The sequence below is a fragment of the Dreissena polymorpha genome, chromosome 7 (assembly GCF_020536995.1).
Source record: "Dreissena polymorpha isolate Duluth1 chromosome 7, UMN_Dpol_1.0, whole genome shotgun sequence".
Lineage (NCBI taxonomy): Eukaryota > Metazoa > Mollusca > Bivalvia > Myida > Dreissenidae > Dreissena > Dreissena polymorpha.
Window position 1 is genome coordinate 17,415,987 of NC_068361.1, and position 16,470 is coordinate 17,432,456.

A 16,470-nucleotide genomic window follows, 5' to 3' on the forward strand; every position below is an offset into this window, starting at 1 on the left:
ATGTTTAAGCCTCCAAACAGCTTATATCCAAAAATATATTTATTATAGACTTTGGGGTTAATATAATTTTGCTATTTTAGCTAATGTTTTCAGGTTAATACGCCCTCAATCTCAATTTATATTCTATTTTTATGTTTAAATATGTTTATACATATTCTTTAAAAAAAAAAAAGAAAAAATAATAATTTCACGGTATGCATGTATTTTAGTGTAATCGGTCATCTTGCATCGCGATGTATGAACACTTGACGTGACATTTAAAGTTTTTAACGGTATTTTTAACATTATAAAATGCTCGTTTGTCTAAATTAAAAAGAGATATAGGACTAAGTGACCGCTTAGTTCTCGTGTTCGAACCCCACTCTTAGAGCGTCCTCAACATTATCAGAAAGTTATCGGTCTTTCTCTAAGATGGACGTGAGAGTGTCTCTATAAGCATAAAGCTTTTGTTCATGCGAGCTAAAATGATAGGGATATACTTAATACATATCAATATCAATTGTATTGCGTTTTATCGCGAAAAAAAACATAACATTATAAGTAGTATTTTAATGTTGATAGTAAAAGTGGAATGTAGAAAAACATACAGTATCTCCAGATCGTGCAAATGGCTATAAAATCTATATATTATGCAAAATATTTCAGAGGTTGAAAGATTATTTTTTTACAATAAAATCATATATTTTACCGTTAAGTTCAAAACAGACATGACATGATTCCCTGTGCATAAAAGGTTTTATTTGAGCATTCCTTGACGCCACATACTTAAGTTAAAAGAATCTTCAGTCAAAACTAACTAGAAAAAACATGTGCATGTTCAAAGCTTTATAACAATTTTTGTGGTTTACCGCACGCATTAAGTGGTTTCCAAAAACGAGAATTATACGGATATTATAGTTATCTTTTTAAACTTTTTTGTATTCACCCGTTTGCAAACTTACTCGAGCAAACCATCGTTTTACGACGCATTGCATCATATTTTTGTCAACTGTACATTTGATGACTACATATAAAAACTGATCGATTTGTATGAACTTACGGTGTACATGTTATGACAAACCGATGAAAAATCAATGTACATTTACAAGTATTGGGTATCTTAATTGTTAAAGATATTTGTAACATTAATATGGAATTATAATTGTATGTAGTCTAACGGAGCTTACCCTGGTGTATTTATACTTGGTTATGCTTTAGATTCATGTAATTTACTTTAACCCATTTATGCCTAGCGTCTAGAAAAAGGGCCTTGGCAAACAGCGCATGATGCGGCGTCTCATCAGGGTCCGCGCTGTTTGCTTTTGAGGTAAAACATATTCTAAATATAGAAATAAATATACTAGACATCCCTTTTTGGAAATAAATTTATTTAATTTAGAAGGATGGGAGAGTCCACTAGGCTTAAATGGGTTAAACATTTGAATACGTAAGTGATATGAATGCTTAAAACACTTCAGTAGACACTTAATTTAATTGTTATCACTTAGCAGAATACAGTCTGTTTTATTGTTTCTTTTGCAATGGTTTTCTAGGTATGTATTGGGCACAATAGCCTAAACCGCAAATCGATCCAGCGTATTTTACATGCTCGCACCAAGCAACCAAATGCCGTCAGTACTTTTGGGAAGGCATGATTCTTTATCCCGAAAAGAAAACGGCTCCATTTTGCATTTTAATGAAAACAAAATGATTAAATAATATTAACTTTTAGATTGGAATACGGAAAATAAAGATATTGAAAGTACAATGTGTGTCGTTTAAATATGGTCAGATGATATCTAAAATGAATGTAACTTCACGTGTTATTCACTTATGTAAATTGTTTTTAATTAAACAAACAATGATACATACAAAAGAAAAAAATTCAATAAACTGTGAATGTAATTGTTTCTTACAGTTGATTACGAATCGTTTGAGTCATCCCCGCCGTGTTTATTTGTCCGAAATCCTTGTTCTTATTTATGTTTTCGCGTTAAAATCCACGGTCTTCCAATTCTTTGGTCGCCACGTGTGTTTGTTATTTCAATCAGCTGATCGGGAAGTTTTAATAGGTCGTCTATATCTATTTTAAAACGCAGATTAATTGATCACTATCGCATTTATTTTCATACTGACAAGTGGTCTTGAACTGTGTGTTATGTGCTATTGGTGTTTTTGTTCCTTATAAGAACAAAAACGGATAAATACACAGTCACAGTAAGTCCTAGAAATGTCAGACTGTCTTGGAAAGTCCCAATCCTGGTATTTTTATTCCGGAAGATGTTTTTGTGGAATATAGTTCATTTAAGTTTTGCGCAAGCATTACGCTTGTATAAACATTTATTTGTACGAACATTGCAATAAGCATAATACATTTTACTATCCATGCTGACCTTTATATTTGCAAGCGCAAAAGTATTGATACCATAGGTTAAGTATTATTGCCAACTGTTGCGTTTTGTGGTAACTAGCTCGGTGCAATAAAGTGTGCACTTTCTTTGATCTTCAATGAGGTGAACGCGAAGTTAGGTTCATTATCATTGACTGGTTTCCGATATTGGCTTTCCATTCTTTGAGATAACCCGCGTGCATAACGTAATCGCGTGACTAAGAAACGGGTTGTCATGATATAAGTGTGATTGTAAATATATTGTCAATATACAAGTCTATGATTGTCATGATAAAAGAGTATGATTGTAATGATATAAGTGTATGGTTGTAATGATTTAAGTGTATGATTGAGATTAAAGGGGCCTGTTCACACAATAGGAATTTAGCGTTTGGTTTATAGTTCTAAAGTAAAATGAAATAAAATGGTATATACATATATCGTATATTTCACAAACGAAATAAAAGAAAAAGTATTAACAATAAACTACTTTGCTAATTTTGTGTAGCGTTTTGAAATTCCACATAGACAAAGTTATAAAGCGTTCGTAATAGCCTTAGTTGTTCCTAAAAGCGTGTGCGTGTGTAATGTCGTGTTTGTGTGTATAATTAAGTGTGCGTGTGTAATTACGTTTGCTTGTGTAATGTCGTTTGCATGTGTAATGGCATTTGTGTATGTAATTACGTTTGTGTATGAAATAGCGTTTCATCGTTATTTTCACTTATATGCAGCTTTTAAAGATAGCAAAAAGTGGTCAAGCACGCTTGCGCATTTATGACGGAGGTTGTAGTCTTTAATTCTGGTTAATATTTATAATAAACGCGTTTGCTTTAATCTAAACATGTGTTTAATCATCGGATGGTAGACGTTTTTGCCATGTGTTATTATTATTATTATTATTTTCACTGAAGAGCTTGCTTTTAACAGTACACTTTTACTATAATAAAGTGTTTGATAGAAAGTTTCATGTAAAACTACGTGTATATTTATTACTCTCTTTGATTAAAGAATCAGCTTTGAATATCTAATGTATATAATTTGAACTTATTAAAATAAAGGAGCGAATTTTTATCACATTGTTTAGCAATAGTTCATCTGAAGAGATGTATTGTATCTGTAGTATTAAAATAACGGTATTTAAATGTTTAGTACACACTTATCACGTATAGATGCTGAAACCAGCACTATTTCAAATGGGTCCCGCATTATCCGTCTACACTTCTATTGATCTGTTAATGTCTATATCAATGTATGAGCGGTGCTCTGTAAAAAGGGGGTTAAATGCATGTGCGCAAATTGTCGTCCCAGATTAGCCTGCGCAGTCCACATAGGCTAATCAGGGACGACAGTTTCGCCTAAATTTGTTTTTTGCTAAGAGGAGACTTTCTTTAAAATATCATAAAAGCGGAAAGTGTCGTCCATGATTAGCTTGTGCGGACTTCACAGGCTATTCTAGGACGACACTTTACGCACATCATTTAAACCCCCGTTTCACAGAGCACGGCTCATGCCAATATAACAATTATCTCCAGACAGAGACGAATGAGTAAACAACAGTTATTAGCTTGTGTGCTCGTTCCAACCATTTGAGTCTAACAGAAACTTATTTCCAGGTAATAATACATTCAATTGCGCATGCTTTGTCATCTTTTGACATTGAAATGATGTCGAGCAGTTACTGGGATACTCATTTGAGAGTCCGGTCCATACGTATAATCACTATTTGTCTCTACGTTTCGGCTACAACTATTGTTTTCGACTGATGCAGAGACTACAAGATTGGGTTTATAGCAATTATAGACAGGAGACTGTATACAATTTTGTCGGTTTGTAAATAATGGGACTACAATATTAACCGCGGTAGAGTCCACAATGTGTTACTGATGTTGTGTCAATAACATTGGACTGATTTGAGTCCACAATATTTGACTTATGAGGAGGCAATACAATTCGACTGATATTCAATCCACAATATTTAACTTATGTTGAGTCCACAATATTGGACTGATGTTGAGTCCACACTATTGGACTAACGTCGAGTCCACACTATGGGACTCTTGTTGAGTTCACAATATTGGACTTTTGTTTAGGCCACAATATTGGACTGATGCTGAGTCCACGCTATGGGACTTTTATTGAGTTCACAATATTGGACTTTTGTTTAGGCCACAATATTGGACTGATGTTGAATCCGCACTATAGGACTGATGTCGCGTCCCTAGATTGGACTTACTTTGAGTCCACAATAGTGGACTATAATTAAGTCCACAAAACTTCAATGATTAAGAGTACAGTCATCAATAAGAGACAGAATGGACACGTACAGTAACTAGTTTGTCTTAAATATCGTTACTTAAAAGAATGATAAAGAAATAAACAATAGAAACGTCACTAATATGTAATGTAAAAAACTCTCATGTTCATTTCCGTGAATTTAATAAAGATGAGTAGGCAAAGTCACATTCACAATGTACTCCCACGTCGTGAAAACTTTAAATCTGTATAGATACACACACGCGGGAAAAATATCTTAATAGTATACGCTTTTAATAGGATATACGATATTGTTATCTCGTGTATTAAAATATTAAAAACTGTGTGGACAATGATTTCTTTTTCCTTTTGTGTACATCAGTGTATTTATTTCAATTACATTTTTCACATCTGTTAACATAAGTTGCGTGTTCGAATGTCACAATACACATTATAATTCGTGTTAGACAATAACTGTGATTGGTATTGTCCTTTTTAAGATGTGAGTTGCAACACTGCAGTAGTTGACATGTTCTTGTAAACTGCTTTGTACCAGGATGTTACGAAACGTGTTTGCATATTATTCGCCCTAATAAATAACTTTCTAGGTCAGTACGGAACGATAATGTGAGCCTCGCTCTGCGAAAACGGGGCTTAAACATGTCGGGGACGACTTTTTTCGTCTAAATTGGATTTTTGCTAAGAAGAGACTTCATTTAAACGAAAAATACAATAATGCGGAAAGTGTCGTCCCTGATAAGCCTGTATACAGGCTGATCTGGGACGACACTTAACGCTTATGCATTAAGTTCTGTTTTCCCAGAGCGAAGCTCAAATGTTACAATTCACTAACAAATGAACAATACATCAAGCGAATTCTTAGCAGTCTCCATCATATAATACAGCTGTTTTCCACATACCTGTAGAAAAATGTTGTCAATGCAGTGCGTTGTTGCAAATGTTCCCACGTGCTCGTCGGCTAGAAGAGATCAATACATTATACGTCATAAGTAACGCTAATACTAACAAAACCAATTCATTCGAATTTAATCAAAACGCTTAATTTTGCGTATCCTCTTTATAGAATGGCTTAGAAGTCAATTAGTAAAACCGCTATGAACGTAATTATAATTATTTATTTTCAAATTTGCACAGCTTAATTTAAAGCATAATTTTAGAAAGACGCTTGTATTCTTCTGAATCATGGAATAACATAGCTACTACGGCGCTGATAAAAACTATTGAGCTTCCGGTACTTTTTATATGAACAATAGTATGTCCCAGCGATGTTAGCAACCTAGAAAAGAAGCTTTCAATATGAGTCCCAATCGTTATTAGACTATATCACTGACAGTTTTAACTTGTGGCGAAATACAAGATTCAGTATACTTACGTTATTTAGTGACTTTGCGGTTAAAAATTGTCACTGAACGTTACACATTTACGACCGTTCATGATAAAAGTGTTAGGCATGTTTGAACTAGCAAACTAGTAGCGAAGCAGTTTAGCCACTTGATTGTACCGTAGCTATATGTTCACTGTATTGATCAGTACAATTTGTTGGATTATCTTTTAAAGAAATAATCATAGGACATTTCTGCTCAGATCTGTGGAAACTTTGTATGGAAAATTGATCCTACATAATTTATCAAGTGAACTTTTAACAGTTGGGACGATACACTACATCAAATCGCGTGTTTAGTTACTTGTATATAGAATAAATTAAAGTGTGACGAAAAATCTCAACGTTATAAATTTAAGCATTATAAAATTGTGTTGTTTTTTGAGTATATAGGCCATTTATGTTTTGTACACAAACATTAATAGTAAGAAACATATTAACTAGTATCGTTTTATTATTTCGACGTAAGATATGGAAATAATACAAAATATAGTGGGCCGTGCTCTGTGAAAAGAGGGTTTAATGCGTGTGCGTAAAGTGTCTGCCCAGTTTAGCCTGTGCAGTCCGCACAGGCTAATCAGGGACGACTCTTTCCGCTTTTATGATATTTTTCGTTTAAAGAAAGTCTCTTATCAGCAAAAATCAAGTTTATGCGGGAAGTGTCGTCCCTGATTAGCCTGTGCCGACTTTTCTCAGAGCGCGGCTCAGTATTATAATCATTTCCAAGCTCTTTCCACTTATTGATATTATATTTGTATACATAGCTACTTAAGACGCAGTTTTGTTTTATTAACATCAAAAATATAACGCTACGCCGCTGGTAGCTTTGTACAGGGACCTTGTATAGGTCCCTGCTTTGTATATCCACTTATGAAAATAATGAGACAGACTAATATAGTAATGATGCAATCGATGCAATCGTTTAACCTTGTGTCGAAACTTTGTTTTGCACGGTTCAGAAGTGAAATTGACACGGAATGGAAAGCAACTTTTAAACAATATTTAAGCTGGATGGAATATATATCCCAAACCGGTTAACTATATGTAACTCACTACCGCCTGGAAGAAGCGGATGAAAATGTCAGCTCGCAGAATAATTTTATGTCATAAATTAAACTTAAAATCAATGAATAAAATATGTGACATTTGTCCTGATATGGTTGGATTTTAGATAAAAATCGCTTAAAAAATGAATGCGCAACATATGGTTTTAATGATAAGTATGTAAATCAACAATATGTATAAATGAAATTATTCTCGGTTTGATAAATACGGTATAGAATGGTTGTATACATGTTATTTATAAGAGAGATTATGGTAATGGTTTAGCGCGAAAATTGCACGGGTTTTGTGTTTAAGATTCAGCGCGAAAGCGCACGAGTTTTTCGTGTTGGGGTATATATGATGTGCAAATCTATTGAGTCGCCATTCGAGGGTGTATTTGACAGGCAAAAGTAATGGAAAAAGAAAACGAAGAGGTGATAACCCCGCCCGCCCACCCGCCCGCCCTTAATGGACATGTGTATGTCTAAATAATTGGTTACATTATTTTTACGTTAATTTGGCAATAATAAAGTCAATATTAAGTTTATTTTCAGTTCGGTTTTAGTCCATGGGAGATGGGATCTAAACACGAACCGATTTATTTACCGAGAAAGTCGCTGGGTGTATTTACATTAAAGACTGAATCAGCTAAGTTTTCTTGATTATTTTGTTTCATCTTTTATTTCCTATTGTGATTTTAATGTGGAATTTTTTAAGTTATATGTTTCATATTTGAGACTCTCACTTTCTGGAGATAGTACTTCCTGCATATTTATTGAAATCTTGGTACGTTTTATTGTCAGTGTTATCATTTTTTGTTTTCTTACGTAAGGAACGTTTAATTTTAAAGGTATTCTATTTTTAACGATAAATTAATTGTTTCGTTTTGTTGTGACTGGTTTTATGTTGAAGTCGGTTTAATGTAGCTGTTGAAAACATTCGTCATATACATATATATATATATATATATATATATATTTATATATATATATATATATATATATATATATATATATATATATATATATATATATATATATATATATATATATATATATATATATATATATTACTCGGAATACATATGATTTATCAACATTCTTTTTAAGTGTTTTATGGATTTCATGGCTTGAGTGATTTGTTTGTTTCTTGTTGATGTCCGGGTGTGTACGGGATGCTTTTGATGTTTGTTTGTTATGTTAATTTGCGCAATGAAATTGATAACGTTTTTTATTTCATTTTTATTAAAAATTACTTAATTTTTACAGTATAATAATAGCTGCTTATTTGTAGATTTCTTTAAAATTAGAAGTTTCGGGAGGTGATGAAGGCACCTAGACACCGGTCTTGAGCCATGGGTCCTCATACGTCCCCCTGCCATTAAAAGAAAAAGAAATAAAAGAAAAATGGCAGTAGGGTTGCGTATCCCGCTCGCGGTTTTACCTGAATCGTTTATTACTACCGATTATTGTATGGGGTGTACGTGAAGTCATGTACACTTCTCTTGATTGGTGGTGGTGGATGAATCTTGCGGATAACAGCAGCTTATTTAAGCAAATTAATGTTTCACATGTGTAAATGTATAATATTTAAGATACTTAACGTGATTGATGGGCATTAGGGGCGTCCTGTGTGCACTTTGGGCATCGGCGGGGATCAGTTCATTCTGACAGTAACTCTCGATTTTAGGTATATACTTGCCGTCGAATTGTTATGAATAAATTTGCACTTGTTAACATGTCACACATGTGCATGTTAAGTATTCATAATGACATGACCTACATCATTTAAATAGTATCGTTTCAGTTCTTTACACATCCGAACAAGGATGTTACACCGTTTACAGTCGGCTCGAGACTCGTGAACTGAGCGGTGCCATTGAGGTCGATTTCCGTATACGTTGCACATGGAACACATACGGGCGTCAGAAGAATTGTTTTTTGCATTTTTTGCATGTCGAAAGTCCTGTCAAATACAAGCACTCACTCCTATTGTCTTTGGGTTATTATTTGTATGATAATGATGTTGAAAGGATGATGTTATTATGGTTGATAATGATGATGAGTGTTTAAAAGTATTTTGAGAATAGAGAATAATAAATTTACTCATAACTATGAGTAATACGTGTTAGTTAAATGACTGCACGAGCGCATGTGTACTAAATGTACAGTATGGCCATCTTCTATATATACTCGATTGTTTTCCGTTACATTGATAAGGAGTTTAACATGCCTGCCTGCGTAACTTAAAACTTTATAGGCATGCACTTCTCGGTAAGTGATTTTCTGTCATTTTTACAATTATGGGTGATACATGTATATGATGAGTTTGCTGTTTTTATCATAAACAACTTCTGAACTGAGTTTTTATAAAAAATAGTTTTTTTGCTATATATGTAACTGCAATTGTACTTGTTTAGTTTATAGTTGTTTCTTATTGAGAAAGCCGGCAATTGCGACCTCTTTCTTAGAAAATTGTAAATTTTTGTACCAATATGCTCTTTTTATCAATGAATTATATTATAAATGTGTAGTTATTTCGTAAAATCACGGGCTAAATAGGGGCGAAACTTTCCGCCCTTACGTTATTTTCGCCTAGATTATACTTCCTTTAAACGTAAAAAAAACATTAAAGCGCAAATTGTCGTCCCTTATTAGCCTGTTCGGACTGCACAGGCTAATCTGGGAGGACACTTTACGCACGTGTATTAAACTCCGTTTTACCAGAGCGAGGCTCATGATATACAGCTGGGTTTAATGGATCTGGTCGAGGAATGTTCTGCGAAACCACAACTATGTTTCTCCTAGGAGTAGTCATTTATATCAGTTGAAATTCCTCATCGTTTCCTACTGTATAATGTTCCACCAACCGTTATTCCCGAGTTCGCAGAATTTCAAGGGTGCGAATTCTTTGCATTACTGCAAAAAGGACGTACCGTCGCGAATTAAAGTATTAAGTTTCGCGTTTCAACGCCGTTAGTTTCACGTTGTAACGCCGACCTACGTTCGCAAGTTCGTTCATAAAACGTGACTTAACGCTCAATGCTGCACGCATTATAATTTCATTGTTTTTTACGTGCCATAGATTGAAAATTATTTTTTTTATAACTTTCATGTGGCAAGAATGCGTTGGTGTTCCTTTGTATTTCCAAAACGTAAATAGAACAGACAATCAATACGCATATGATTTTTAGGTAACACTCTCCGAAACAAATTATTAAGGTAGAAAAATGAAGAATATTTGCACTACGTGTAAATCAACGTTTTTATGAGAGTATCAATCTTTGTTTTATTTTTTTTGTTGCATTTTTGTTTGGGGTTTTCATATAAGTAAAAGTAACGTCCCTGCGAAAAATTGAAATAAAATAAAGGCCACTAAGTAATGGAGAGAAAATACATTGAGATGCAATCTTTCTATTTGAACAAGTTACGTTGCGGTTTTAATTAATATTGCTATATTCTCTTTAATTACATGTAGTTTCACTGATATTCTTAGCGCTTCAGTAATAAATAGATTGTTTTGTTGTGCTACCATGCCCCTATGTTTTCACCTTGTGAACTTGTTAAATAAATTAACGAAGATTTGTATCAACGTTATCAGAGTTTAAGAGCAAATTATTTAGCAATTTTGGTGGAAATAAAGTTAAAGTGTCATATGGACCTCAGGCAAAACAATGTTAATTAACAAGTTCACTATTGTCAAACGCAAAATGTCATTATTTACAAAGATAATTAAAAAGTTCATGACCGTTCACTATCGTAGATAGCAGATTGTTATTGAATTGCTACTAATGTCACATTAACCCATTTATGCCTAGTGGACTCTCTCATCCTGCTAACTTGGATCAATTTTTTCCAAAATTAGGGATGTCTAGTTTATTTATTTCTATATTTAGAATATTTCTTACAGAAATTCCTTTAAGCAAACAGCGTAGACCCTGATGAGACGTCGCATGATGCGGCGTCTCATCTGGGTCTACGCTGTTTGCCAAGGCCTTTTTTCTAGACGCTAGGCATAAATGGGTTAAATCTTATAAAATCATTGTCGTTCTTGATCTTATTGTTTTTTCTTCTTGTTCTTGATTTTGTTAAAATTAGCACACACGAGGTAACATGTTTTCCAATACAAAAATATATATAAACATTAAAGAGCTTAGATGCAATGTATCTAGTAAACAATACAAGATTTTGAAAGTGTGGAGAGAAAAGCAGGTATCGAACACATCACCTAAGACCTTAGCTGAATTGGCGATCGGCAGCTGTCTAGAAATCAAGTGCAATCATTCTTACATCAGCGAATTAATGCTGTAAACAAATACGCATATTATTGTTCATTCCGTACGGTAGTTAATTAGATATGTAGATAATGTCGCCAGATGTGTATTGGAAAGCATCAATCAGATACGCCCAACAAAGTGTGTTAGAAGTTTAAGTTGTCTCGTACTGCGAAAACACTTTTGTCAAGGTGAGACTTTCAACCTAATTACATTTCTATTTTATAGCATCAATAATTTGATAATATAATTCATATTATCATTCATATTTTACTTTCATAAAGCCGGGCTAGCTAGCTTAGTTGGTATACTACCTTGTAGTAGCTGGACTACAAATTTCATGGTCTTGTGGGGATTGGTAAAGAAATTCTTCTTACGGCCATTCTCCCCGTACCTCTGATTCAAATGGGTACAAGTACGTGCACTTAATACAGGCAAACCATCAGATATATGGAGCATATAAAACCGTGATTTGACTTAAATACATGTACTGTTGAAAAAAAAACAAGCAAAAAAACGTATTTTCATTTAATAGTGCGCTCGTTCCTCGCACAGAGAGACGGTCAAGTTTTATAACATTTTTCATTCTTTTCACGCCGCGTAATTTAAAAAAAAATGTACCCGAATAAGCGCCGCTCCACCCTTCTGTTGAGATCATGAAATGTTGATTTTTTTTGGCAGCTGCCCAATTTTACAAACCCGTTAATAAATATCCACACCGTGTCCATAGTAGCAGATATTAATGGAAAATGGATGATATAATTCCTATGAGACTACTTAAAAAAATCCTTATTCAAATTAATACAGATATGTGTTCACATTTGAAATTTTGAATAACATATTTAATTGTATACAACTTTGTTAAATAAATTAAAATTATTATCTGTTAAATGTATTTTTAACGGTCCAACTTAGCTAGTATTCCCATTCAATGGCCAGTAACCCTATCTCAAAACGTAAACCATTGAGCAATATGCGGTTTTATTTGGTCATTGTATTTTTATGAGACAAAATGGAATATAAGTATTATTCTTAAGTAATCATATCCAATACATGCATTTTTTGCGGTCGGTTATTGCTGTTACTCATCTAGACCAATGATTTTACACTTACAACTTTTTGACAGATGACCCACATTATGGTCTGCGTCAAGGGTCACGTGACCATGGTAAATCACATTGCGATAGGTTACACCACAGTAAAGTTAGTGTGAAGTTCAACATAGCTGATCCACTTTGCAAAAATTGACATTAGAGAAACATTTCTTTTTTCTCTCCTCTTTTCTGGTAGCAATTTAATTATGTTTCAGGTGTTTCCACAAAAAAGAGTATCAAAACACAAAGGATACTCACCATCAGCTATGATGAATGCATATAAAATGGTAATGGAAACTGGTGCACCAGTAAAAACTGCTGCTAGACAGTACGGTGTACCACATAACACCCTAAGAGATAGAGTGAAGGGCAGAGTAGATCCACAGACTGTCATGACAGAACAGGGTCCATTATTCTCCACTGAAGAGGAAGCAAAACTTGTCGACCATGTTAAACATATGGCAAACCTTGGGTATGGTTTGACAATAACTGAGGTTGTAGTCAAGGCAACTGACTATGCAGTGTTCTTGAAGAAGCGAACCCATGACAACCCATTGTCAGTCAAGTGGTTTCATGGTTTCAGACGACGTTGGCCTGAAATAAAGGTAGTAAAACCTAGAGCCCTTAGTCAGTGTAGAGCAAAATCCACAACTGAGCAGGCAGTGTACTCATACTTTGACAATCTAGAAACTGTCATCAAAAATAATGATCTACTTAATAAGCCTGAATGTGTATACAACATTGATGAGAAAGATATACAGACTGAACACTCTCCCCCATATGTTGTCAGTGGCAAGGCATGTGTCCCGGCCATAACTTCATCAAGGTAAGGAATAACCACTATCATTGGTGGTGGCAATGCACTAGGAACACAGATTCCACCATTTTTTATTTTCAAGGGGCAGCGAATGAATGAAGACTTGTTTCAAGGTTCAACACCTGGCTCTGCTGGCACTAAGTCTAAAAGTGGTTGGTCCAATTCTACCATATTCCTTGAGTACTTGGAACGTCATTTTGTACGCTACATTCAAAGGCAAAATGCAAGTCAGCCAATCCTATTGATATTTGATGGACACAAGTCGCATAGCAATGTTCCTGTACTAGAATGGGCACAAAAGAATAATGCGCTTTTGTTTGTGCTTCCTGCCCATACAAGCCATTGCCTACAACCCTTGGATATTGGATGCTTTGGTCCCTTACAAAAGATTTACAATAACATGTGTCAAAAATTTGTGAGGGACAACCCATCTTCCCAAATCACTAAATTCAATGTAGCTGCACTGGCTTCAAACGCATATGTCAAAGCACTCTCTAACAGCAATCTAAAGTTGTCTTTTCAGAAAGCTGGCATATATCCTCTCGACAGAACAGCAGTCCCTGTTGACAACTTCAAGCCCTCCGAGCCATATGTCGGTTTAGACCCTACACCTGTCCCAGCTGCTGATCAGTCTGACGTTGACTCATATCTCAAGGCTGCAGAGTCTGTTATCGATAAAAAAACAATATAACAAAACATCAATCAATAAAACACTAAGTAGTGTTGTTTCCGGGCAAGAAATTACCCGATCAGACATATGCCAGGAAATTGTCAGCAAAGCACAGTCCCAGCCTTTGTGTGAACCGCCAGCACCCAAGAAGCGCAAAAACAATTCCAACCTGAAAGTCTGTAAAAGGTCTGTCAGCTCACAAAAACACAAACAATCCTGTTGTTACCCCATTCCAGAACCGGTTCCTGGTCCATCAACCATAAACTTAAACCTTCAGTCAGATTCATATTCAGATGACTCTGACTCTGATATTGCTGACGAGGATAAGTGCTGCGTTTGCAAGCAATTTCAACCTGAAAAACTGAAAAATTGTGTGTCCCTTGTGTTCACTAAATGGGCACAGTGTGACTTCAATGGCTGCAAACATTGGACACATCTCGAATATTGCTGCAAGCAGCGAGTCATTCGGCGTAATGTCATATTCATCTGTCCTTGTCATGGCCAATCAAGCACTGAAGAATAATAAAATAATAAAAACAGTATAAACATGATCAGTTTAAGTAGTTAAATGTTTAAAGTTATTAACTGTTTCAAGTTTTATTGTTTTGGACCAAAAGTTATGAACTATACTGTAATTGTGTACATGGTTCGAAACAATCTCCACGCAGAGTTGTCGTTCCTTGCTCTCACATACAACTCTGCATAAGGCTCAGCACGCCATTTTGTCTACCAAATAGCTAAAACCGAACAAACGCATACAATGTATATTTGAGTGGATATTTAAGATCGCATGCATTTAATTAAGAAAAATGACTTTTAAATGTACGATAAATCGTGCAAAAACTTGCGAGTTTTAATGCAACTCTTTGGAACTATTTTATTGCCCATTTACACAGATGTAATCATTCCACGTACTTCACAAATGTAAACAATTGTACATATTTTTATTGAGTGACGTTAGGCATTGCTTCGACGTATTTATGTATGTTGGTTTCTTAACATAAAAAACATATCAATTTTATAATAATTAATTAAAACTGATATAAGATATCATGGTATGAGATGGTTTCCTTTTATGCAGTTAATGCAATGTAACCGTCGTGCAAGAGATTGTTTAGTATACTGTAACCTCAATGATGAACGCTTGGAATGATCATGACATGAATGAGACGCTTTCAAAACAATAGTCCGTTCTGAGCCCAACACAGAGGTGAATGTAATGTGACCGTCGTGCAAGAGATTGGGTTCGAAAGCTGCAATCTGAACGCATCGGACAGAGGGCTACACCACACCGTCTCTCTGATGTACGTAGGCGGCCGTCATATTGGATTTGGAACTACTTTAGAAAACAAGATGGCGGCCCCCTCGTAAAGAGGAAAAATTGATATGTGTGTTTTAGCTCGTCTTTTTCAAGATAACATTCTTTAAGTAATAATTTAATGTAGATCTGTGAATTCCAAAAACGTACTTAAAAACTTGTTAAAATTTAAAGATGCCATTACTGACATACGTGTAACTGATAGGTGTACAAAATTTTTAATTTACTCGATGTCAATACTATAAGTTATAGTATTGACATCGAGTAAATTTAAAAATTAAATCGACTGTTTTCGTTATATTTTGTGTGATACGAGGATTGCTTACATAAACTTGATAAAGTATGAAACACATCACTAATTGTATGAGCATGGATGGCCGAGTGGTCCAAACGGTAGACTTTTACTCCACGGGGTCAATGGTTCGATCCCATTTGAGGGTAACTTTTGCTCGATTGGTCATTGTCGGCTCGGGTACTACTTAAATGTACCCCGGGTACTCTTAAGTATACTTACATGTACCCTGGGTACGGTAAATATACTTAATCGTACCCGGTCGATTTTAGACTGTACCCGAGTTATATTCCCGCCCAAAATCCGATGTCGTAAAACGCGCTACCGATTATCTTAAACAAATTTCTCTTTTAACAAAACTGCACAAACATGCTTTTTGAGTATGAGTTTCGAAAACAGAAAATCTTACATCTTACAGAAAATTGACATACATGTGAATATAATAAATTTCAAAAAGTAGCCGACAAAGACCGATTTAGCGTTACATTTCCCGGGTACGTTTTAGTATATTTACCGTACCCGGGGTACATTTAAGTATACTTAAGAGTACCCGGGGTACATGTAAGTAATACCCCAGCCAACAATGACCAATCGAGCGTTACTTTTTTTTATTCAATTTTATTCTTTTTTTATTGCAGCTTTTTAGATCCAATGTTTGCATTTATCAATATAGCATAGCGTCTATAATGAAAAAGATAATTTTGGGAGTTCTTATGTTATAGTTAGATCTTGTGACATTACAAGGATTGCTTATATAAAGTATAAAATAAACCGCTGACTATATGGGAGCACTGATGGTCCATTGGTTTAAGCTTTTACTCCAAGGGTCAGTGGATCGAGCCCAGTTAAGGAAGACTTCCTTTCTTTTTTTTTCTTTTTTTATTATTTTTTATTGGGGTATTTTGCTCAAATGTTTACTTATCAATTTTAAGTATTTAA